Source organism: Toxotes jaculatrix, chromosome 1 (genome assembly GCF_017976425.1).
Source record: "Toxotes jaculatrix isolate fToxJac2 chromosome 1, fToxJac2.pri, whole genome shotgun sequence".
In the NCBI taxonomy this organism is placed as follows: domain Eukaryota; kingdom Metazoa; phylum Chordata; class Actinopteri; family Toxotidae; genus Toxotes; species Toxotes jaculatrix.
This window is the reverse complement of record NC_054394.1, coordinates 28,798,638-28,823,958: the sequence shown is the minus strand read 5'-3', so window position 1 is coordinate 28,823,958 and position 25,321 is coordinate 28,798,638. Positions and strand designations below refer to the sequence as shown.

General features: G+C 41.3%; 1 long non-coding RNA gene and 2 other non-coding genes across 5 annotated transcripts; all 3 read right to left on the bottom strand.

Moving 5' to 3' along the window:
- Nucleotides 1–19,972: 19,972 nt before the first annotated feature.
- On the bottom strand, nucleotides 19,973–25,112 carry LOC121181679. 3 transcript variants are annotated; one of them, XR_005894063.1, is made up of 6 exons: nucleotides 24,998–25,112; nucleotides 24,517–24,600; nucleotides 23,686–23,806; nucleotides 22,812–22,916; nucleotides 21,316–22,108; nucleotides 19,973–21,046 (listed from the first exon to the last, which is right to left on the bottom strand). It is a non-coding gene; the product is annotated as an uncharacterized LOC121181679 (long non-coding RNA). The 3 variants fall into 3 exon arrangements; XR_005894064.1 differs by having other exon boundaries at nucleotides 21,932–22,108; XR_005894062.1 differs by lacking the exon at nucleotides 19,973–21,046 and having other exon boundaries at nucleotides 21,085–22,108.
- LOC121186474 lies at nucleotides 23,013–23,125 on the bottom strand. The gene has a single exon (XR_005894477.1). It is a non-coding gene; the product is annotated as a small nucleolar RNA SNORD67 (small nucleolar RNA).
- On the bottom strand, nucleotides 24,327–24,440 carry LOC121186466. Its single transcript, XR_005894476.1, has one exon. It is a non-coding gene; the product is annotated as a small nucleolar RNA SNORD67 (small nucleolar RNA).
- Nucleotides 25,113–25,321: the final 209 nt, after the last annotated feature.

Sequence of the window (25,321 nt, the reverse complement as noted above, 5' to 3'; positions counted from 1 at the left end):
CAGATAGGCCATGGCAGCTAAAAGAGTATACCCTGAGTACAATGGTCCCATTAGGGTCCCATTACATTCAGGTCCCACTACATTTAATGTTTACACCATCCAACTGGATTATTAAGGCAAAAACCGAGCATTCATTCAACAGGGATTTGCCTGATCTGTTGCAGTTCATTCAGAAAGCATAACCGCTGCTTGATAACTGATCAATTAATTTGCTGTCACTGAAAAAAAAAATGTAGACAGTGCCACTGGATATAATAAAGTTTTGTGAAAAGTTACTGTACTGACACTTTCACCCACTGCGGGGTGAATCTTTACAGCAATTAAATTCATGAATCTGTGTTTCTGCCACATAAACTGGAGATTAAAGAATAAAGGGAGGAATAAAAGAAAATTAGCGAACAGTGCAGAGTTTAGAGGACAACATGTCACGACAATGGGGTCTTAAATTCTGACGGGGAACAGGATGTGACAGGGACCATCTCCCTGACACTGGAGAGGTTTAATCATCTCTCATGGTTTCACACATCATCGCTCCTCGCTCCAGATTAGATAAATCACTCCTTTTAATAAAGCCTTTCCAGGAGTTTGCAGACTCTCGGAGGAAATCATGATCTACGGTGTCTCAGACTCCGATGATGTCAAATATCTGCATAAGTCCCTTACCAATAATACGCTGGTATATTACCTTGTTGGTCACAAAAGGTCACAGTACTGACGCTTGTCACTATTTTCCGCTAAATGAAGCTGGAGGTAGAAGACGCCTCTGTCAGCTCTGTGGCCTCAGAGGGTCTGAAGCCATCATCCCACAGCCAACAGTTCAGGCAGTCACTGTAATGGATGAGGTAAGATGATTCAAGATCCTGTCAGGTGTTTTAAAACAGAGGCCCAATTTAAGTTCAAGTCGACCCTTTTCTTCTCTGAATATCTTGATGGCACAGGTAACTAAGGCTGTGTGGATAAATGTGAAATCGCTGTACTGTAAGCTTCTGATCCTACATTTTCAGGCTGCTTTTTTACTGTTCACTGTCCACACTGAAACACTGAAGCAAAGCCAATGCAACTTAACTATAAAATCATAAAATAATTAGTGCAAACATAATCAAAAATTTATTTTTCTTTAAATGTCTTGTCATACAAAGGGTATCAGTGCAAAGTCTCATTTCACCATAGTCCCTCCCTTTCTTTCATCTCCATCCCACTCTCTCTCCTTAAAGCTAGGCCTCGGACACTTAAAAGAAATCCTTGCTATTGAGTTACAATCCATCCATCTGTTGACTTTACTATATATCCGCCTCCAGACAGTGGTGGCAGCAGGTTCAACAAAGTAGCCCAGATGTTCTTTATTTAAGTAACAACCTCCACAATCCTCCTGGGGGATCCTGAGGCACTGCTAGGCCAGATGGTTATACATAATCCCAGTGTGTTTTGGTTCTGCCCCAGGGTCTCTGACTAGTGCCTGTAACACCTCAGGGAGACATGATCAGATGCTCAAACCGCCTCAATCAGGTCCATTCATTGCAAATGAGCAGCAAGTCCACTCCAAGCTCCTCACCCCATCCCTAAGGGTGAGTCCACAAAACGTGCAAAGGAAACTCAATTTTGTCTCTTGCGTTTTCAATTTCACTCCCTTAGTTACTACCCAGAGGTTGTGGCCCCAGCTGAGGACAGAATTGCAGTCTAGTAAATTGAGAGTGAGCTCTCAACTGACAAACACAATCTGGTATAACACATCTGTCAAACACATCACGACGAGGGCTGCTGAGCGTCTGGTGGGGCTTCAGTTTGGACACTGGTGTGACAGTTAGCTCTATCTCTGACAATATTCTTCCCCACTCGATTTTGGAAAGGGGATCAAGCCTTGTGAGTCATAACGTGCATGTTCAAGTGAAGTCAAAATGAAGTCGGAGATCCGATTCATGTCTGGACCAATGCCTGGCACTGAAACATTTTCAGTACATTCAAATCCTGCGGACACGTCTCCGTGCCTTGAGTTGTCTGATTACCTGTTGTTGATGTTATTCGTACCTTCTCTACTATTTGCTTCACATTCAATGTGAACAAACCTTTAGTTAAAAAAAGGTGGGGGGTTTATCTTGTCAAAATGTTCATTATGATAAATTTACCATTAAAACCATTTGCTGTGTTTTTCTCACACTGGTCTGCACCTCGCTGTATGTGTATTCTCAAAGTTAGAAATTGTTTTGTGTTTTTCTCTAAACACAAGAACACAAAAGACTTTAGGCTGAAGCTACAGCTCAGCATGCCAACCTTTCTTAAAATGCATAATTTAATTGGTTTAAAAAGTCACATACTAATGCTAAAAAGCTATTTTTGATCATAATACTGCAGGTACCAGTTATTATATCAATGAGTTATTATATTAATTATATTAATACTTTAAAAAGTTACGTTTCTTCCTAAGAACTGTCATTATTTGATGACTTACAGTACAGCCAACTCTCTCCAGTCGGTTCAAGCTGTGAGAAGAAGCAAAGTACTGTCACTTCGACATTACTCAACCTCGGTGAGGTGTACGGCAAGGAAGTGAGATGTATAGCTAATCATGTCCAACACATGGCGTGTGGATTCTGTCCCTCAGTCCCCAGGGAGAAGTTAGACGAGATGAAGGGGAGTATGAGAAGTGAACTACACATCACTGTGGCAGTGTAACAGACAGTGTATGTGTGACAGCAGAAGCAAGTGAAAATAACTCCTACGTTTTATCACGGGCAGACATGGAAAGAATGATGGATGAGACACTGTGGGCTGTTCACAACTTTGTTACAGTATCCTTATTCTCTCTGCGGCGATGAAGATAAACAATGCTCTTCGTGCTTAACTGCAGTTCCATGCTAATTAATCAAAGCTCCCGGACCCAAGCAAAATGTAGATTTTAATTAAGAACTGAAGCTGCAAGGTTTATTTAAAGTATTAGGACTATTCATTCCTTAGTTTATTTAGAAGATATCATTCCTACTGCTGGACAGGTTTTCATCAAGTCGTTTGCATCTGGTCCCATTTCTCTGAAAACAAATCTTTCTGCCAGTCTGGTGAGCTAATACAAAATGTTTTGATTGTTTTCTTGTTTTTTTTAAATAAACATTATTAATATTGTCAGTACTATGTAAGCATGATGAGCTGCACTGGGAAAAAGCAAATATGAGACAAGAAGTTTGTTATAAAAAGTTATTAATATGACACTGGGATTACAAATACTCATTTACACAATTTTAATTAGCTTTCCTAAAACTGCAAAAATCAGTAGTAAAAGTTTTTATGGTAACAATGGATGAAATGACTGAATGCAAAGCAAAAGGTGTCACTCGTAGTGTCAAATCCACAGAGACGAGTCCACCTCAGTGCTGCAGTGTGTTTTCGGATCTTTCAGTCCATTGTTTTGGTTTTACAGTTTAGGCTCTGACTTTACTGTTTTGGTTCACTCACATCAGCCTCATTTGCAGGAGCAGGACAAAACTGTGTTCAGCAAAATGCTCTGACAAAGCATCTGTACGCTACTGACCCAGCACCTGAGGGCAGACAAAATTAACAACTATCTGGTGATGAACATGGAACATTTAGTGGCTAAAGAGCAAGATATTTCCCCTAAGGCAAAAAAACACAACGAAAAGAAGATTGAATATTTGACATTCACTATAGGTGGCCAAAAACACGACTCCAAACGAATGCTGATGTGGCACCACACCTGTTGGATGTGTAAATGGGCCACTGAAATATCAGCATTGTGGTTACATCCTGCTGTGATGCCCCAATGCCTAAAAAGTGAATGAAAGTTAATTTCATCACCATCACAATTTCATCAGCTTGGACTGGGGAAATATTTAGACCTATGAATTGTCCAACTTTTTTCAAACTAAAAAACACAAAGCTCAGGACTTAAGTTTGGTGAAGGACGAGGATGATGGAGGGAGAAACCGAGCCGTGGCCTACTGCCAAAACTTGACTGTCTTCATAGATGGAGGTGACACTCTCCTTCTGTCTGAGATGCAATTGAAAGAAGGGTTCAGCTGTTCAGAGAACCCGAGAGGGAAAACATACTATCTTCAAGTTTACTATCACAGTGATCACAGATGTCAGCTGTAATAATTATCACAGGGGCCTTGAACTGACTGCCCTAAGATGGTACAAGGCTATCTCTGTGACAGATTCAATATCCAGAAACAAGCCAGGACCGTCCAAGTATTTTGGGGGTGATCTAGTTTACCCCCCTTTGTCAATCCCCAACCTCCCTCACTCCCCTGGTGTGTCACCTAAAGTGTAAAGAGGGAAACTTAGAACGATACTTCACCAAAAATAAAGATTCCCGAGTCTCAAACACTCACCTCTTGTAGTTCTCTGAATGTTTGTAGCTTGCATCTTTGCAGGGGACAGCAGCTGCCTTTAGCTTGGATTCAGTGACCCGGTTTTACTGCAAAATCAAAGTATCAAAATGTTCATTGAAGATTTTTAAACCACCATTGCAGCGAAATCTACTTCACTGCGCATACATTCGCTCAGTGTGATCCACACACTCATGTTTTTGCTAAAATAACATTATACTACATTCTACAGATTACATCTGTGGCAATAACAGAAAGTTTCGTATCACTTGTCCGCGTAAAAAAGTTTAAGGTAAATTAAACCTTGGCTAAGGTTTGGCCAAGGTTAAAATGAGAAAAAAAAAATCTTAGAATCGTAATCAGAACTTGAAATTTGAAATAAAGGTGTAACATTGCGTGTTACAAAACTTACAACTTGTTATGAAAATTGAAAGTGTCAATTTTGACAGAAACACATAATATAAAGAGAATAATGTTGTGTTCTCTTTCTTTTTCAGCAGTGCAGGCTTGACACAGGCAGGTTGTTTCAGACTGAATGCTCTTTTGCTGCATTTTTCAGTGTTAATAGGGCTGACAATCAGCACTTCGATATGAGAGTTTTCACAGCCACATGAGACAATTTACAGTGTCCCACAGAGTTCCACTCAAACCTACACATCGGTTTAACATGCAGGTGTAGAAAGTGTTGCTTCTGTCTAATCACAGTATTTGCTGAGCCAAGCTGCTGGCCCCTCACTGCCACTGTCAAAAGCAAGCTCTTTTTTTCTTCCCTCACAAAACACATGCACTGTAATTCTCAAGTGTTATTATTCAAACTGCCATAACCTATGAATAACAATGCTACATTTATTTGTCACTATCAGTATAAAAGGACATTAAAGTAGTGATTACATGCATCAGAAGACAAGTCCTTCTGTAACTCTAGTCCACGTTTATTCCTATTTCGGAAAACTCATTAACTTGCTAATCAAAACTAATCCTGAAGTCTCTTTCTGCTTACACCCGGACGAGCTTAAAGGTTAAGCTGCTGTAACTCAAAACTAAGATCATGATCACAAAAAAATGTTAAAGTGCTAAACGTGTTAACATTGCAATTGTGAGCACGTTGGCATGTAATCCACCACTAATTTTACATGTACTTCACCACAACTGCGGAGGTTCAAAAATCTCTGAAACTCAATCCATCTTACAATTTTCTTTTATTTATTTATTTATTTATTTATTTTTTTACAGCGAGCCTTAGCCTCGTAGAGCTGTTAGCATGCTAGTTCACACGGGCTTTCTTTCTTTTGCTTTTAGATACAAAATCCAACTCAGTCCTCGGGACAAAAGCAGAAACACATTGGCAATGACAGATACACATGTTTTCATATGCACCAGTGGCCAATTGTTCACCCAGTGGAGACAAACTGCCTTCATGTGTCGCTCTGAGCCTGTCTGCATCGATGGAGCATTAACTGAAACGAGCTCATCATTTTTGTGGTTCCTGCTGCCAAACGAATATATAATGTTCAGAATATATGTGACCAAACCAAAGATGCTGCAGTTACATGGTATGTGTATGAAATTGAATGCAAACATTGTTTAGAGGCACAGGACTGCTTACAAATCCAGTAACATACAAACGGACACAAACTAAAAGGAAGATGCATCTGCTACAGTTCAAAATGTTTTAGTTGAAGCAAAACATTTCTGGAACTGTATAATTCTGCTTCATGAACTTACATTATTCAAGAATTACATCTTAAACAAACGGAACTTAAATAAAACTGCATATTAAAATTTATTTTCCCAGAGACTGAAATTAAATCCAGCAGGTCCAGCAGAGCCCTCAGTCTAACAGAAACCAATTACGGCTCCACTTTCCACTACTGTGTGCTGTGGACTTTGGACCAGCCTGAGATCGGAGGGTCGCCGGTTCGATCCCTCGAACAAGCACAATGGATATGGGTGGTTTTGAAAGAGAAGTGCCCCCCCTCCCTCTGCGACCACAGCTGTGGTGCCCCTGAGCAAGGCAAGGTAAAGGCAGAGAAACAGAACTACCACCAGACCATGAAAGAGATGGCAAAGAGTGTCGGCATATCACGTTGCACAGTCTTATGTGGCTGGACGTTTGCCAGAACAGTCATTATGGATTTACAGCCTGTGGATGAAAATGCTTTTCACCAGAAAACCTGCAATTAATCATAATCCTCTACAACTGAAAAAAAAGATGGCTTCAAATTATGTGCAATGAACTGTTTTCTTGAATGTGTGTTTACTTCCTCTACATGCTGTTTATTGCCTTCAGTGCACGTTCAACGTTGTACATTACAGGGCCCGGTTTTATGCTACAGACACCAGCCCGTGCTGGACGGTTTTACAGGAGCTGCGGTTAATATAGTCCATTTAAATGCATTAGCCTGACACGTGAGAGGATCTGGCTGTGTATCACTGCAGGAGGTCACCACAGGCAGCCAAAGGCCAGCATCTAGTGAACTATTTGGGGGCAAATATAGCCAGAAGGCACTGAGATCCATCTGGGAATTACCAACGATTAACTTCCAGTGAATATGCTAAACGAGGTGCTGTAGTTTATAATAAATGCGAACAGGCGTGATATGTCAGACACCACCGAGCCGATTTTCACAAAACAGAAACAGTCGGCTTTAAGTTTATTGATGGAAATTGCAGTCATAGACCATCAGGAATCAAATGCAATAACTATCACCTCCAGGGGGCACAAAACAGGGGCTCAAAAATGATCACATTACATGAACGTAGTGCACAGGTGTTGTTATTATCAGCTGTTTATGGCAGAGACATTGCACCTTCCTAAAATAAGGTCCATGCTGACAATTGTAAAAGCCGAGAACCTTTTTATACACATAATTCACCCCAGACACCTGTGTACAGTGTTCATTAGAGTCTAAACCTTTTGCATTTGCAGCTTTGCACTCTTACTGTTAATGATCCTGCCGTCAGTTCAGAGATCAGTGAATTATTCCGACTTGCTACACACCTGTGAGGGACATCAAGGCAATTTGCTCTTTTACAGTAGAGTCTCTTCCCAGTGTATTTATGTGAAAATAACAGGCAAGAAAAAAAAACAATAAAGGCAATAGGCGCATTGCTAAACTCTCACAGTTCATTTCTTCTGTACAGTTAACTGAGCTAGCACAAGCGCTGCTCCTTCATGCAGTAATGTTTGTGTTGATGATGATTATAGAGACACCTGTTTCTGTCCTAATTATGATGAGGCTTGTGAACTGTTTTGCCTCTTGAAGTGACAACACACGCCAGCAGCGTACAGTGGGTTTCAAACACCCATGCCTACTGTACCAACTTTCAGATTTCTCCAAATATTTCTCTAAATAACAAAAATGAATCTGCCTTTGCATAAACATTCTTACTAAATAGTCACTACATAGTCTAAACAAGTAAAGGCTGCACAAAAGTGATGGCAATTTATTAACACAAGTACAATACAAAGCAGTTTCCTGCACCTCTCTCAAAGTAACAGCAGCAAAAGTAGAGGATATAAATACAATTCTGTTTACATGAAAAAGGCCGGGTACAGATTTTTAAATTAAGCATCCAAAATTGGCCTCAATAATGATTTTTCTGTCAGACTGCTTTTACAGGTTATGAAACACAGAGGGTTCACTTACAGTTCACTCTTTCTCTCATAATTTATTTCACTGTGAGGCTGGATTGAAAAATTGAGCCGGAGACGTACAGAGGAGAAATGACATTCGCCTGTCTCTTTCCACAGAGCGGCAAAGTGGAAGCTAGAGTTAATTTTTCTTTGAATGTTCACTCAGTTCATGAGACGTGGTTCATTTGTTCACGACACCTCAGCAAAAATGTGTGGGAAACGTTAAATCTGTTGATTTCATTGTCTGCAAAGCAACTGGAACAGCTTTTTACCTATTTCACAAATCGTTAACAAGTTTAACAAGTTTGCTGTTTCACTAAACTTCCCTAGTGATAAATCTGTTACGGTCCCACAGTTTATTTCTCACCGCCTGGTTTCCTCTCTATTTTAATTTCTCGAAACAGTTAAAATAAAACCTGTGATATTCACTTGTGACATCCTGTAGAGTCAAACTGCTTCAACATGTCCCTCTGAAGGTGGGGTATGAGTGTCAATGAAGAGCTTTTTTATTTTCCATAAGACGAGGTCGTCTACTTTGTTATTACCAGGATGTGCTGATCCTGAGAGTGAAGGTGTGTGAAGCTCACACAGAAAACAATTAGGGTGGGTGTTTTCACACACTTTAAACGCCGCTAACCCAACCCAACCCTAACCAACACCCTAAAGCCGGTGCCTTTGTTTTGTTCACAGATTTCAGGAGGGGAATTAGAAGACAGCTAACTAGCAAACATGGATGCAAACAATGTATGTTTCAAAACATTAAAAAAAGTGGCTTTGCAGATGTTTCATGGGGGAACAAAATGCAATCAACGCGCTTGGAAGGCTTCTGTTTGTTCACAAGAAAACTCCACAGGATTCCTTTATACAAACTATATGGCCGAACATAACTATGTTTGTTGTAATATTTGTGCATTTCTGGGACTGGCTTGGGCACTCAGTGATATTTTAATCATGAGCTTTCTTCCAAGATTTGTGGCAACAAGCTGGATAAGCCCCATGTACAAAGCCAGGACCATAAAGAAAATGTGCTCTGAGTGTGATGTGGAAGAACTCGAGCAACCTGCACAGAGCCTTGACCCCTGAACCCCATCCACCACCTTTGGGATGATCTTGAACGCAGACTCTTATCACCCAGCATCAGTTTTGGACCTCATTAATGCTCTTATAGCTGAATGGGAGCAAATCCCTGCTGCCAGGTTAAAAAAAATGTCAGGGAAAGCCTTCAAACAAGGAGAGGAGGCAGCACATGAATGCCCATCGCTTTGGAACTAAATGTTCAACAATCACATTTGGGCGCAATGTTCAGGTGTCCACATAATTTTGGCTGTGTTGTGTTGTGTACTTATTTGTTTTTTCAATGGCAAAACTCAGCAATTGAGCCTTTCCTCTATTTTTTTAAACTGCCCTTATATCTGAATTCTGTAGTCCTGAGCCATGTCTTATGGTTGTATATTTTTATTTATATTTCGCACAGTGCAGCAAATTTCTAGCAACTGTGTACGTGGCAACAAACTAATGAATCTTGAGTCGGAGGGAAGAGTATAAAATTCCCTGCATTACATCCAAGCAAAGTGTAAATATGTGTTTTTGCCGCCCAACTCACTTCCTTATCTCTCTCAGTGCACTTCAAATCTTCTTTGAAGGCCTGGCATCTCGAGCTGGAGAGCCCAACGAGCTTCTCATTGACAGTCAGGGCAGCTGCGTCTGAGCACATCTCACCGCCAGGATCAGCAATGCAGCACAGATGGCATCAAATATACTGCTTAAAGTCATCATTCACTTTAATGTTGCAGCTGCCTGGCCGGGGAAAGGCTGTGGCTCTCCCTCTTTCTGTCTTTCTCTGGACACTAAAAAGTTACCTGCGTCCCCCTGCTGACTCACAACAACCTGCTCTGTATTCTCGACCGGGGGTGAAGGGCAGCAATGCTCCCCTCTCACCTCCACGCTGAACAAAGGAGAGCAGACTTTATACTAGGCAATTCTGTAAGTTATCAGCACACTATATGGTCAGCAGAAATAACAATGTACCCACCAAGAGCTGTCATGCCCCTTTTTAGAGTCTCACAATGGCTGTTTCCAGAGAAAAATCCTCCAGACTCTTTCTTTTGTCCAAACACAGTGCTTATTCCAACTTTTATTATGCAGTTGGGGGAGATTTCTGCTTGCATAGAAAAATCACATCCTCACCACTGATACCTTTAGAAAAATCTATATATTATCTCAATCTTGACTTTCTCCTTAAATCACTCCTTTTGTTCAGAAAAAAATATGGTACGTTCTTTCTTACCATGCCTTGTGTGAGGTATAGGTGTCCCATGCAGGTGTGGTATTAGCAACAAGGGTGACTCAGAGAGATAATCCTCGCTATGAAGTGATGATTCATCTGGGTGTGGCGGCTTAAAGAAGAGAGAGAGAAAGAGGGGGAGAGAGGGGGCTGAAGGGTCGCCAAAGGATTTTAAGCAAGTAGTAAGAAGAGAAACCAAACACACCAGCAATTTAACTTCACTGCTTTCTAATCAGTCACTGTCTGCACCTGCAAACCTAAAATGAAAGAAAACGACTGAACCAAGAGATTGAATCTAAAATGAAATCCTTTGTATAATATCCGTTTCATGCTCGCACATATGGGGAATATTAATATCCCATCTCGGCAGAAATTCACACCGAGTCTCATATATGTTCCAGTTACCCTGCTCATCACCCTGCTCAGCAGTAGAACTGTCCACTTGTGTCCTCGACTGAAAGTTGCTCTTCCCTCTAACAAGTTGAATTGTCTGAAAAATGGAGATTTGCTTGGTATCTGATTGTGTGCTTTGGCCAAACAGTTTCATCCTGCCTGATAAATTAACACTGGAGCCATCACACTGGCTTTTGTTTTTATATTTCTTATGAAGGAAAATCTTTTTCAATAAAACTGGTTCATGACTTTTCCCAAACAGATTCACACATACTTAATCCAGTTTAAAAGCTCTGCAATGATGTACAAAAGAGTAGCCCGAAATAAAAATATCTCCCTTGGTGTGGTCATCCATCTGGGAAGGATACCAAATGTTGGTCTTAAATTCACCAGATGCTCAGAAACATGACTCCAAATGAATGATAATGTTGTTCCATATTTTTTGTTAACACATTCCCTACATCAGCTTTGGTGATAGATAATATGTCAGTATTGTGTTCACAACCTGTTGTATTGCCTGCAAATGGAGATCTGTTAATGCAGGTTTCAAAACTCAAACCAATATTAGAGCCAATATTAGATATTAACCTAAATAAATCTTTGATCTTTTGCCTGAATTTATTTGCCTGGTGCACTTAAGTATGGAGGTTAACAGCTTGAGCTCTGACTTATCCCACACCATGCTGTGTTAACCCGTTATACATTTTTTATGTCATTCTGATGAGTGCAAAGATTGAAAGTGTGCATTTTAGCCGGACTGACAGTCGACTGTTGCTGCACTTCTTTTCAGCACAGCTCCTACAGAGAATAGATTAACCTTCTTAGAGAAGCACCATCAGTTGATACAGCTTTAATTGACAGAAAACGCTAATGTCACTATGCAGGTGACATCTGGGAAATGCAATACAACACCATTATGGAAAGAAAGGTTTACCTCCAAGAATAAAGGGACAGAATTTTTTTTTCATGAAACTTGTTTGAATTACCAATCTATAAAATAAACCTTTACATCAAGCAGAGCAGCGTGTGTCTCAGCCCTCAACCTTGATCCTGACCGCATCGTTCTTTGCTGAGTTCGGCCTACCTGGTTGGATGTTTCCCAGGTCACCATTCTGGCATGAAAGGGCTGTGAGATGGTGAGCGGACAGAGCTGAGGGCTCCCACTGCTGCTGTTTGTGTCAGGAATCACCTTGAGACAGCAAGGACAAAAAAAAAAACTGGTTAAGGACAGAAAGCAGCGGCAGTGAGTCGGAGAAAGAAACAGACCAAGAGACCATGTTGGAATGTCAAATAAGCATCACAACAGGGCTGTGCCGCAGTGTAGCATTAGGCAGTGCAGGGATCTGACAATATGACACAGTGTTTTCCTGCATGGGACTCACTCACATGAGCAGTGACTGGGGGACGAGGAGAAGGAGGGGCAGTTGGTAGAAGAAGTCTGTAATGGTCAGAGAAGACCAGATAATACCGATACTTGACCTAGAAAAGATTTTGTGCTCCAATGGCTACCACTCATACCTCAGCTGAATCCAACAGAGTGACTGGAGGCATTCTGGAGGCTTGTGGTGAATTAACATTTTAGTAAGACACTTTTTGTTGCTTTTTCCATTGCCTGTTAGTGAGCATTCCTGATTTTCAAATATATTATAGCCAAGGATGAGCATAATGGTATAAGCTGGTAGCAGGTATGAGGATAACAGCAATCCTTGCAATACAGCTTCATGTCATAAGTCTACTGAAACCTTCCTACATGATCTGTCGCAATTCTATGTTCTTTCGTTAAAACTATTGAATTTATCTGTGATATCTGCAGACACACTTTGTGTCATGTTGTACAAATCTGCTTTCCTTTCTCCCAGCTTCCCCTTTTCTGCTCTCTCTTTGTCTCTTCTCCGTGTCCCTCTGGCCTGGTCTCACAGTCCAGCTAAGGCCAATAATAAGCTGCGGTCACACCGTACGGTCTTCTCTCCATCTGGATTCAGACACCGCAGTGGAAGGAGGACGACGACAAGGAGGAGAGGAGGGTGAGTTAAGAGGGGCAGAGGAAATTTGGGTCACGCTTGAAGCCATAATGATGGTATAATGCACCAGCACAATCTCTGCTGCAGCACCGAATAAATCATAAATGCAACACCCTTCACAGATAATAACTAATGGCTCCTCTCAACACCCCAAGCCAGCGCACAATATGAATCTGCACCCAACAAGTTAGACAAATGAATCCGACATCTGACATTGAACACCCTCAACCACACACATGCACACGGCTTCACCTCTCAAACAGCAGCCGATGACATTTCACAACTACCTCCGAGGCACCCAAACAAAGATTGATCAGAGCAAAAGGTATCAAGCAGGAGATTATGGGACCAAGTTCCCTGAGTTTCCATTACCAGCCTCCTAATCCGTTTATAAGGATATGTTCTTAATGGGCATGAGGAGTGAGAGCTGTGTGTATTGTGTGTGCGAGGGAGAGGTCATCCATCATGGACGGACCTCTGAGGAGGCGAGGGGACAGCGGGGAAGGTTAATGTCAGCCTGGATCTGACTGAAGCTCACATCTATTCAGCATCCAAATCTCCGGTGACAAAGCTGAGCAATTTAGCTGCTTTCTTCTTCTGTTCATCTGTTTCAGTGATACATTTGCCAGATAAGCAAGGGTCAGGCACTCCACATACTGCAGGACAATATCAACGCACAATATCATGCTAGAAATGCTCAGATTTCCCAGGTCCTCTAAACTCCTAAAAACATTTTGAACAGATTAGAATTCCCTTTGAAATATTTTGGTCTCCTACATGTGCAGCCTGTTGCATATTTAATCTAACAAGTTCCTGCTCTCTTTCTGATGGCTTGTGAAAAGCAGTTCATCTCCCCATTATGGCTCGGATTGGTGAGGCTGAGCGTAAAAGAGTAAAAATGAAAGTTATGAGCACTGCAGAGAGAGTAATCGTCTATGTTTTAATCTGCCCCCATACACCTTATAGACAGTTTTTTTGGTAGAGGTCTGCTCAGGCAAATTAGCAGAAAAAGTTGGACTATTCTGACAGCAAATATGTAACTTCACAACTCCCAGCTCTTCCATCACCTGTCTGCCTCCACCGGTGCACAGGATACAGAAAAGTCATGATGTATTCATGAGCTCCGCATGAATATGAAAATCCGAGGGGGGGAAAACATTCTTTGACAGATCTCACCACAAAAACGCAACCAGCATGACATGATTTCAGAGCAGAGAGGTGGTGCAATATTTCTGAAAGCCCTCTCTATGATATCAGAATGTGCACTCATTGCTTTGATTTGCCCAAAGACATAGGCTTTATGAAAATAAACGGCATGTCTTTGAACCGGAATCACGGCAGAATAAAGTCTATTGAACATCGGCCTATTTCAGTTGCATTTTCCTGAGGTGAAACAAACAAACACTATTCATTTGTGTGCTCCCTCGTGGTTTTCTGAACACCTACACTTGCATGGAGCTAGATACAAATGTGCCTTACGCTTGCTTTTACTAAGCAACGCAGAGCTTCAGCCAAAGGCATTTGCTGTTCCTAATTATTATAAACCGTTTCCAGTTTCATCCATTTTCCACTTAACCTTATGATGACTCACATTCAGATAAACTGCAGTCAGATAAGCCTCAGGTCTGGTCCTCTCTGCTTTAGAGAAGGGAAGATAGAGGAGAGACTACCAACTTCAGTAAGAGAAAAAAAAAAAAAGCACAGGAATGATTCATTTGTATCAGTCGCACTTTTCCGAAGCCACAGAACAGGTTTTCAATTAAATTTATCCATGTAGATTTTTTGTACTGACATTCGCTTTCTTTGTGATAGTCATCATTTCTGAACAAATACAATTGAAGCGCACAGCAGAATGTTTACGCCACGCGAGTGAAACAGTGAGGAACGGTTAGGTGCATTAGCATTTCAATCTGTTCCTGTCTATTTTTTTTAGATATTAACATGTATATAGAGAAATGTTGGTAGGTTGTAGAAGCCTCCTGTGTATTTGCACAACCACAGATGTATTATATCAGATACAAAGTGAAACTAGGAACGAGATGTGGGGGCAGACGCTTTCAGTGACAATGAAAAGTTTGAAACTGCACCTTATCTAAATCCACAGTTACACAAAAATGCAGTGGCTTAAAAATAAGAGTCAGCTTCAAATTGAATTTTGAACATATTCTCAAATGGCGTGAAGTGGGAGAAGCTATTTTCAGGTATCTATGGCTCCAGTCACATCCACTTTCTGCACAGACAACTCTGGGTGGTGGGTGAGTCTTGGTTCTGTTAGTGGTGCAAAAGACAAGCAAATACGTAATATAGGGTAAAAGCTTGTGTACATAAAAAACATAAACAGGAAAGTTTACCGATCCTAAGAAGCATTTCAGTTGGAATGGCAGCAGGCTGATGCTGAAATGTAGGCTTTGTAGTAAGCTGATAAAACATTCAGAAGTTCATTGTTAGATGAATTTAGGAAATACAGAACTGCAACAACAACAAACCAAATTCTGCTGCAGCTCTGATTCATGTCTCTCATGACTGGTTTATTCTCCAGTACCAGCTTAGGCTCATGGGATTTATATTATTTAGAGTCATCAGCCATTTCAGTGTCACAGGAAAAAAAAAAGTGTTTTCTATTATTAGAAGTTGTGCCCATAACATTACCCTGCAGTACTGTTAAATTATCTAGGTTGTTAAGGGAATCAGTTTTTTTTTTTTTTACTGAAAAAAAATGGAAATTTGGAAAACAGGTTAAGCACTAAACTTTGGAGTCGTGATTGATTTAAAGTCAACACCAAAATGTAAGTTAACGTAAACTCTATCTGCATCGGGCAAAGTGACTAACTCTACGTACAAAGCTGAAAGTGTTTCAGTGATACCATCCAGCAAATATGAAATTCAGCGATTAACATCATCATGTTCATCGTGGACTGATAAAGCCCTTTAAGGCAAAATACAACACAAACAAAGTGTCTGGCCTAGGACCAACTGGGACTAATTATTCTTCTGTATAGCTCTTTAACTGACACCGAGCTGCCTTTTTCCATTAATGTGTTGGTGAAACATGTGACCGGTATGCCTACTTATTCATGTACACAGCTCACTGGAGGTTACGTCCCTGTTCAGTCATTTTCAGGAGCCGAACAAATCAACATGACCTGGTTAGCAGAAAAGCTATTATAGCTGTTGATATGAAACATTTCTTTGATCGCCATCTGCACAGCAACTTGCACATGTGCGGTCAGAGAACCATGAAAGGTGCAGTTCCCTCTGGACCTGCACACTCACAGGACAGCCTCCGAGTCCTCAGGCTGCACAAACATATTTATCTCTTTTAAGAGATGCCCCATCTCAGCTTTACTCTCGCAGGTGTTGGACATATCCCCCTCCCCAATACTGAGGAAGCGTCTGTGGGCAGCTGGATGTTCCTCAATTCCCCCGGCGAGACAAGTTAAAAGCAAAACAAGAGCTGCCTCCGGTCAGAAAGTCTAGTCAATCAGTTCTCTATGATCGCTCTCTGCACTGCTGTCAATCACAGCCCTGAGTCACCGTTTTCTGCAGGGACACAGAGGGAAATGAGACAAGAGACAGCAGAAAAAAAAATCCCTATTTTAAATCCCTCGTGGGCATGTGTGAAAGCAGCTATGACTGTTTTCCTACTTGTGAAATGACATTAAATGGACATATTCAGCGAGATGAGCAACTCCGCCAACAGCCAATATAAATAATACAAAGCCAAATAAGGAACAACAAACCTCAGGTGTGAACACCTACTGAGCCTTCGCAGCTACTAAGCTGTCAGACTCTGTGGGTCTGAGGACAAAACATTTTTCCACATTAAATTCAGCTCATTTCAGCGGCAAGAATGTCACTGAAGGTTTCACTCAATGTGTGCGAAGCCTTTGTGTCAACTTTTACATTTGATACTGTGCCATCAACCAATAAAGAAAAAAAAAAGGATCTTAAAAGTTTTAAATCAGCTCTGAGAGTCTGGCTAGCTAGCTAATTTCATTTCATACTTCACTTCTCTGGCACATTTAAAAAAGGGTAGTGCAAAAGCCCTGTGGTGTGTTCTGAAGTTAGGGGTATTTGATTGGTGGGACTATGGGTTTCAATGTGCTTTGTTAATGCCACTAAACTAATAAAATTTTAATGTCCACTATTAGGAATGTCTGTTAAAGGTCTAAATTGCGAGGCTTTGCTGTGTAATGTCAAACCTGCTTTCGAATTTTTAGGTTTGCAAAAATGATCTGTACTCTACAAATGATGGCTGGGTTAAAGGTGCGGCAGGATAAAGAGGATATCCCTGATGTGGAAATATTATTTGTAATATCCTCTCCAACCTCTCCAGGCAACTGTTCTGTTTTTAACCCAGCACACAACCGCACAACCTCTCTGGAAACATCAACATTTATTAACACGGGGTTCAAAAGCGATACATCATTTCAGACGAAGCTTAGAATTTTAGATTACTGCACTGCATTTATGAATGCAAACACTGTCCTGCTCCTTCCACACCTCTGAAACCCACATACCCAGAAATGTTAAGTGTAATCATCTCAGTCACTCTAACAGGTGGTTCACAGGAGGAGTTTTCTGATCCAACATTTTAAATACATCAGGGCAAGACACTAAATACATTTATTCCAGTACTAAGCTTTGACCTTAAACGTTTCCTGGTTGGGAGGTTTTACACTTCATCCAACACTGCCACGGGACATATTGTATTTTTTAACAACACTACATTCATCTGAAAGATGAAGTTGTTAATAATGTTGAATATCCAGACTTTATACTCAACATAGGATAAACTCATCTCATATCGTTCCTTCAGTCCCTCCTTTCATTCTTAAACTGACCAGGTAGAAAGACCCTGTAAAAACCAAAGGACTTAATCCAGCAGTAAAACACACTACAGTCCATTTAGTTTGCAAAGCATCATGATGTCTCACCATGATGAAAACCAAATGATGAAAACTGGAAATAATTAGTTTGTCGCTCCCAGAGAATCGAACACATTGTGAAGTGAATGAGAACATCTGTCTCAACCGCAGCAGAAAGAAAGAAGAAGAAAAGGTAAAGAGGAGGAGGAGGAGGGATGAGAGGAGGACTGCTATCCTCAGACAGCCAGAGGGAAAACAGGACTGAAAGATAACACCTCAGTGAACAGACCATACATCACATCAGCCCAAATTTCACTCAGTACAAGAGACTGAAAACATCTTTGAACAAAACATTTCTCCACGGCCAACATAACCACAACCCCCCACCCTTCTCTCTCACACACACACAGACACACACAGTGTAGCCTGCTGCTCTCTGGTTGCTATAGCAGTGGTGTCAAGCTACAGTCTAGTCTAGTCCGGTTCAGTCTGACAGGAAAAGTGCCCAGATGGAGGGCACTGCTCAGCTCTGTGACACGGCCTGACAGACAGCTTGGCTGATGTTGACGGGTTCGGGAGGGAAAAAAAAAAAAAAAAAACGACAACTGGATTGACGTTAGCTGGCACTAAAAATGACTCCCATGGTTCTCAGAGAGCACCAAGTTAATGACAGTGGTCTGCCATAAACAAGACTACGCAACCTTTGAGGTGCCGCTCTGAAAAGAAATCTGGTGTCAGTTCACAATTAATGGCATGAATAATTGATCAGTCTCTTGTTCTACATCAAATGAAGTCAGTGAGTGCCCTTCGCTGCAGACTTTCAGTTGAATACAAATCTTGGCAGAATGTGGTAAAGTCGCACATGGAATATTCTATAATATCCTTGTTCCCGGTAGTTAAAAAGATTAAAAATACTGTGAGTAATGAAATCGCTTACACAACTATACTGCGGGCATTTAAAGTTTTGACACCAGACCCTAACTTTGGGGAGAAAATATGATCACACAGACGAACAAGAACTAAGCTCTCACATGGCACTCAGACCTCTGAGGTCAAAGGAAATGCTGCTGCCGTCTCACTCACGGTCACACAGACATTAACAACCCACACAGTAAAATCAGAGCTGCATCTTTAATGAACAAAGGAAAGAAGCATGTTCAGGACGTGAGAACCAAACCCTGAACTCGCTGAGGATCACTGGAGAACTACATCTATGACCTACCATCACACAGGTTGGACAATAAACCAGGACGATGGAGTCATACACTACCTGGAAGGCAGTGGCTGTGTCGCACTGGCATAAAGACTGGATGACATATAAGGTTGTGTCCTAAAACTTCAAAATATTGTGCGATTTGAGCATAACTCAAATAATCTAAATCACCTACAGGTATAGACAAAGTCTGAAGTAGTTAGAAGTAAGGAGCATGAACCTGCCTCCACCACAAAGGTTTTCATCACCGATTGTAGCTTTATCCACCAAGTTTCCTCCCTGCAGGAGCTATAAATGTTTGGCTGGAACCTTCAGGTGCTAATGCATCTCTGTACCAGAATAAATCCAGTGAAATGTGTTACTTTATTCCACCACATGACTGGGGTAGCATTAGGCCACATGCGCCTGGCCACAGACTGGACAGATACCGATGTTCAACTGCCACCTGGTGGTTAAAAATGTACTGTACAGCAGAGATGGACTGCTACGGAGGCAGCTGCCTGTCATTTCACAAAGCATGGCTGTTCTTTTCACTGGTCTGAGAGTTTTCCTCTACTGGAGGCAGAAACTCATCCAGAATAACAACACTGGTCGGTTTCCATAAGCATTAAAGTCTGTTCTCTTTGTCTCCCACTAGTCGGCTGATTATTGCCCAATTTAAGTATGCTGAAGCTGCTTTTAGAATATGGAGCAAAACCCTAAAAGGATGTCACTGCTTTTCAGATTTTTTCAGTGTTAAACAAGTTTGTCACTGCTCTCATGTGAACTTCAGACTCTTTTTGGAAGGAAACATGTACAGCAACATAAAGCGGCTATCCCAGATTTCCCCTCCTAACAGGTCTCCGTTTCAAATGAAGCGGTTCTACCAAAAACAGCTAACCATATTTATACTTCCATAAAGTCAAAATATTAACTTACCAATGTCATGCTACTTTAAAAATGCAGCTAAAATTGTAATGACAATACAATGCAACTTGAATTGGATTTGAATGAAGGATCAAAATAACTATATGGGCATAAATTGGTTGGTAAATCCCTATAAAGTTACCAGTATCCAACAGCTGTGGCTATTAGTGTTGTCTTGATGCATTTATTAATAAAAAACAGTCCTAACATTCCAAATCACTTATCTCCATCACAAAAAAAAAAAAAACAAATGAAGTTTTTGTTTGTTTTTTTATTCAGTGAAATAACAAAATCACAAACAGTGGTTTGAAAATTTTACCGATTCTTCATGATACAGATCCGTTTAATAAGGGTCACGCCAGAGATGGTCTCCCAGGGATTTTTTTTGGAAAAGATGTTGTTTCCTTTATTACTGCTTCAGTAAATAACAATTATACGGACTTTATGTCAGCACCAGCTTTAACAAAACAAACACATTATCAAGCCTGAGACCCACTGCTGGCTGACAATGCCACAGAGAACATGAAGATATTTATGATGAGCTGTGGCCTCTGATGATGCAAGGAAATCATAAAAAACTGCAACCCCTTCAGAGGAATCCACAGACACCGTCAACTCATTCCAGTCACCACGGCAAAACTGCCCGACTCAAAGGATTACTGAACAGTTGGCTGCTCTGACAAGGACGTTAGAAATACACCCATCAGCCCCAACATTAAACCCACCTGCCTGACACTGTGTAGGTCCCCCTCGTGCTGCCAAAACAGCTCTGAACCATCGAAACACGGACTCCACAAGGCCTCTCAAGGTGTCCTGTGTTATCAGGCACCTAGACGTTAGCATCAGACCCTCAAGTCTTAATTTTCGAGGTGGAGCCTCCATGGATCTGACTCTGGTCTGACCCAGTCGTCTAACCGTCACAATTTACCCCTTGTCAAAGTCGCTCAGATCCTCACACTTGCCCATTTTTCCTGCTTCTAACACATCAACTTCAAGAACTGACTGTTCACTTGCTGCCTAATAGGCCCCACAACTTGACAGGTACCGCTGTAAGAAGATAATCAGTGTTATTCACTTCACCTGTCAGTGGTTTTAAAATTGTGCCTGATTAGTGTATATGACAGTTTGTCCATATTTACTAAAGTATAAGAAGGACTGTGTTATTTTTTTGGCCCAAACTTATCTGAAGACATGCACCAAACTGGACTTTCACTTGTGTTGCTCACCAGTAAAAAGTTCACAACAGAGCTGCAGGGCTTTGAGATGTCTTCTCAGAGTTACACCAAGGTCATCAGTGTTCATGCTGTGGATGACAGGCAGCTGCCGCTCTACTGACATTGCTCACCATCACTCCTGACATGCTACTCAGCTCCAGCACCTCGTCTACCTGCCCAGCGAAAGAGAGAAAAGACAGATTGGTCTTTCTTAAGAGTAACATGCTGACAAGATTGAGCAGAAACAGAACAATTTCCCAGCAATGAAAAATTGCTTCTACAGTTGTTTAAGCGGAAACGTTTTCTTCAGACAAAACAAGCACAGCTCAAATTCAGTTTGCATTTTTTCCTTCGTTATAGATCCATTCTGTGTTCAAGAAGTATCCTCCATTTTTCATCCTAAATTAAAACACAAACTGATTAAAAGGAACTATGCCCTCACCTGTGTAAGAGCCTGCATGCTGGTTTTCAGGTACCCTGACAGAACCTAGGATATGACCATCATAACAGGGTCAGGATGATGAGCAGTAGGAAGGCACTGCCTACAAAGAGACTAGGTCATCACTGGGAATAAGTCATCTCTTTCTCCACTCTCCCCCTCTCAACCCAACCGCCTGAGGCAGACGGCTGCCCACGCAGAGCCATTAAAGGGAATTTTCCTTGCCACTGTCGTCAAATTTCTTCTTGTTTCCGGGATTAAAAGTTTAATCATGATTTTTGATTGGAAAAATCCTATATTTATTCTTATAGGCGATTGTTTAACTCTGTACGTTTCCATGGTGAATGAGGTCCACATGCTCCACAGATACTTCTGGTTTGACAAAAAGAAAACACTGAACTACTAGAAAAAGTCAGATCAATTCCAATATTTAACAGAAAGATGCCAAAAACTTAATTGTATTATGTGTATTTTCATAAAGTCCCAACTCCACTCTTCAGTTTATTTCATTTTATTTATTTATTTTTAATTCAACACCAACAGAAAGTCCTCCTACTACTTAACATGAAGGTTTAGGACCTCCAAAGTCCCCAAAATCGTTTAGGGCAAACACACATACTGGAGTTGTATCCAGCATCGGATGGGAATAGTTCAGGTCGCACTGCAGCAGCTCAGGGATCAAGGGCAGGAGACATGTGCAGCAGAGGAAGGTCCAGGCTGAACCTTGGTTGTGACCTGCAACTTGCCCAGTGGCTGCTGCAGCTGGCCTGGCAGGGTTTTCTGGGTTTGAGTGTGCCTGCAGGGACAAAGGAAGCAGGGAGGGAGACAGAAAGAGGACAGAGGAAAATTTAAAAGAGTCAATGATTAGGTTAAAGAAGTAATCAGGACAAAGTAAAAAGGAAATGCAGCATGAAAAATGCTGTCGTGGGCAATTTCTGTTTTCCAAAAAAAAATAAATAAAATAAAAAAAAAATCCCCAAGAGTCCAACTATCAAGTCAGCCACTGATCACAGCTGGCCAAAGTTTTAACTGGGCCATTAGTGACCAATGGAGGAACTGCCTGCTCATGGAGGCCGTTGAATGATAAACAGAAATGTACAGAGTAATTAACACAGAAAGAATCAAATGAAACCAGCATTAGCCACACCTTATATATGACTGATGCCATGAGGTTACTGAGCATCTCTGTCATCAAGCACACTGAAACACCAACGTCCTGAACAAAATCTATGATTTATTTCATGTGATTTGGCCAATGACAATCTATTAGCACTGATAGATTCATTGTTGTCCAACATGGATTGTTACACCGTGTGAAATTCATTTTTCAGTGCTCATAATCAGGTACCGTAACTTTTTTGGTGTATGCACTCACTCAGCAAACTTTCAGCTTTGTGACTTTTTAAACAAACAATCTACAAAGGAGGAACAACTGGAATAGGAAAAGATTTTTCACTTAACAACACAAATTAATTGAGTTTGAGGCTGTTTTTCCTCACCGGCTCTCAGGTAATTCCACCCATTTTCAAGAGAAAACTTCGGGCTTGTTCACAGTGGCTCGAACATCCTGTCTAACCACGTCCTTGAACTCTCCCATTTTCAGGCTGGAAAAGGAAGAGAGCAAAAACACAGAATGGCTACTCAGGAAATGACAGGAGAAAACCTTTAAGCAGTGGCCCAGTTTTTCGCCATCATAGGGGAGGAACTCAGATGGCCCCTGTGCACAATGGGTGTCAACACAGGTTGTCAGGACAGGGCCGCTGTGCCACTGCAATCAGCAACCCGACTAATAGTGCAACTCATCACTGTCACACCCCAGTGGCTCTCTAAAACACTATCAAGGAATAGGAGGACTATGTCTTGGACATTTAAGACATTTCAATTTGTGTGATCCTGGTTTCCATGGTTGAAAAACAGGTTTAATCTCTGACTTCTGAAAAAGATTCCTGTTCAGTACTTACAATGTAGAGGAGTGTCATCCTCATAATACCTCCAGGTATAAAACTAAATGTAAATGAGTTTATCTGATTCTTCTAAAAGATGAGCAGCTGTATTGACTGCAATAATGAATATGCTCAGCTCTCCAATGTCCACAGTAAGTCACAATATTGAATGGAAAAATATATTAACAGAGAAGCACAATGATACACATGCTGTTCCATGCTGATCAAAAACAAATTGAAGCTTATAACATACTGATTAGATATATGACAAATCTAACTTTTTAGGAAGATGTGGAAAACCTGACTGACTCAGGGACACTCATCAAAAGCATTATAATTAAAAGTTAGAAAACTCTAAGGATTCCTAAGTTAAATGAGAGGAGATAATTCTTCTATAGGTAGGTAGATGGTATCACATCCAAAAACAGACCTTGAGAAATGAAAGAGCTGGACTCCAGGTCAGTAAGCGGAGAGTGATGCTTGAGGGAGCGGGGAGAGGAGCTTGAGTAACTCCACAGCACAGCATCCATCCTTCACTCACCGATGTTCGACTTATCAAACACAGGGAGAGAAATAAAACAGGCAGTGTTAATACAGAATCTGAAAAAAAAAAGTTTCTGAACAACAGAAGCAAGGGCAAAGTGATAATAATGTTATTGTTTTCAGTTGAATCATACTGTGATAACGTCACAAACTTACAACTGCATGTGTAGGGTAAATGTTGGTTGCTGAAAACAACATATTTGGCAAATTAAACAACTTCTTAACTAAAACTCCTCTGGTGCTGTGGTGTGCACATACACTCAGTTGTCACTTTATTAGGTAAGCTAGCTAAAACTAGCCTAGTCATATTGTAATAAATCCTCCTCCAGGGAGGCTGTAAACACTTGCTGTGTAAAACAACACAGTTCACTCGCAGCACAAAGTACAACGTCCAAAATGCATCAGCTCCTCACTGAAACGGTTTCAACACAAACTGAACATTTCTACCGTCTCGAAGGGAGGATGTACTGTAGAGGTGTTGTATTCGACTGCACTGTGCAGAACAGTCTTATAAAAGAGGGGGGTGGGGTTGAGTCAGATGGCCCCTGTGCACACTGTGTGTCCTCAGGATAGGTCGGATTGGGGTGCTGATGCCACTGCAGCAGACACCCCAACTGATTAGTGCAACTCATCACTCTCACACCCGCCACCCCCACGATTTTAACACGCAACGCCAACATATCGGAGACACTGAGGCGCCTGTTTGTTCTGTGTTTACCTTGTGTTCACATGTCTGGCCCACAGGTAGCTTCATCGAGTCTGTATCGTCCGCCATGGCCGCTAATTCCGGTCTCTTATTTCACTGTAATGTGAGAAGGTCGAGTTGAGAGTTAACAACACTTGTGTACAACGACGAACCATGCTAAACAAAACAGGAAGCTAGCTAGGCCTTGTGCACAAAACGTGGCAAATCTCACTTTTCCGACTCATAGTGAAAAACTCAAACCTGAAAAACGCGTAAAGCGATCTACGAGACACGGAAAGAAACCGGCACGTTTGGCTACTAGTGATACTTGTTCTTCAAAGTTACACACAAACTGTAAAGTTAGTTTAGTTAAAGCGAAAAGCCAATGTTGACTCACTGTTAGCTGGTTAGCTATGCTAGCATCTTGCATTCACTCCAGTTTCTCACAAATGTCAGAAATAAATGTTCGTCCAAAAACAAAATGATCAAACAAAAGCACGTTATACAAACTTACAACAAATCAGTAGCGATGTAGGTCAAGTTTTAACAACTAGTTCTGCTCGTCTCCTGCTCAGCGTGTCCAATCCCTTTAGCCCCCCCAGCAAGTCTTTTATCTCCTGATTTCAAACAAGTGCGTCGGGCAACGCTGGTCTCTGATTGGTTGATACGTCGGGATGGTGGACGTTTATTGGACAGGTGAAAGTTTTGTCCACCAATGACAAGTTGCGTTAGGGTCACATGCACGCAGTCGCTTCCTGCAGATGTCTGAGTGTTGCTGTCTTTCTTTTCTTTTTTAATCTATCCATGTATTTGTATCTTTTATTTCAGGATCTTCTGA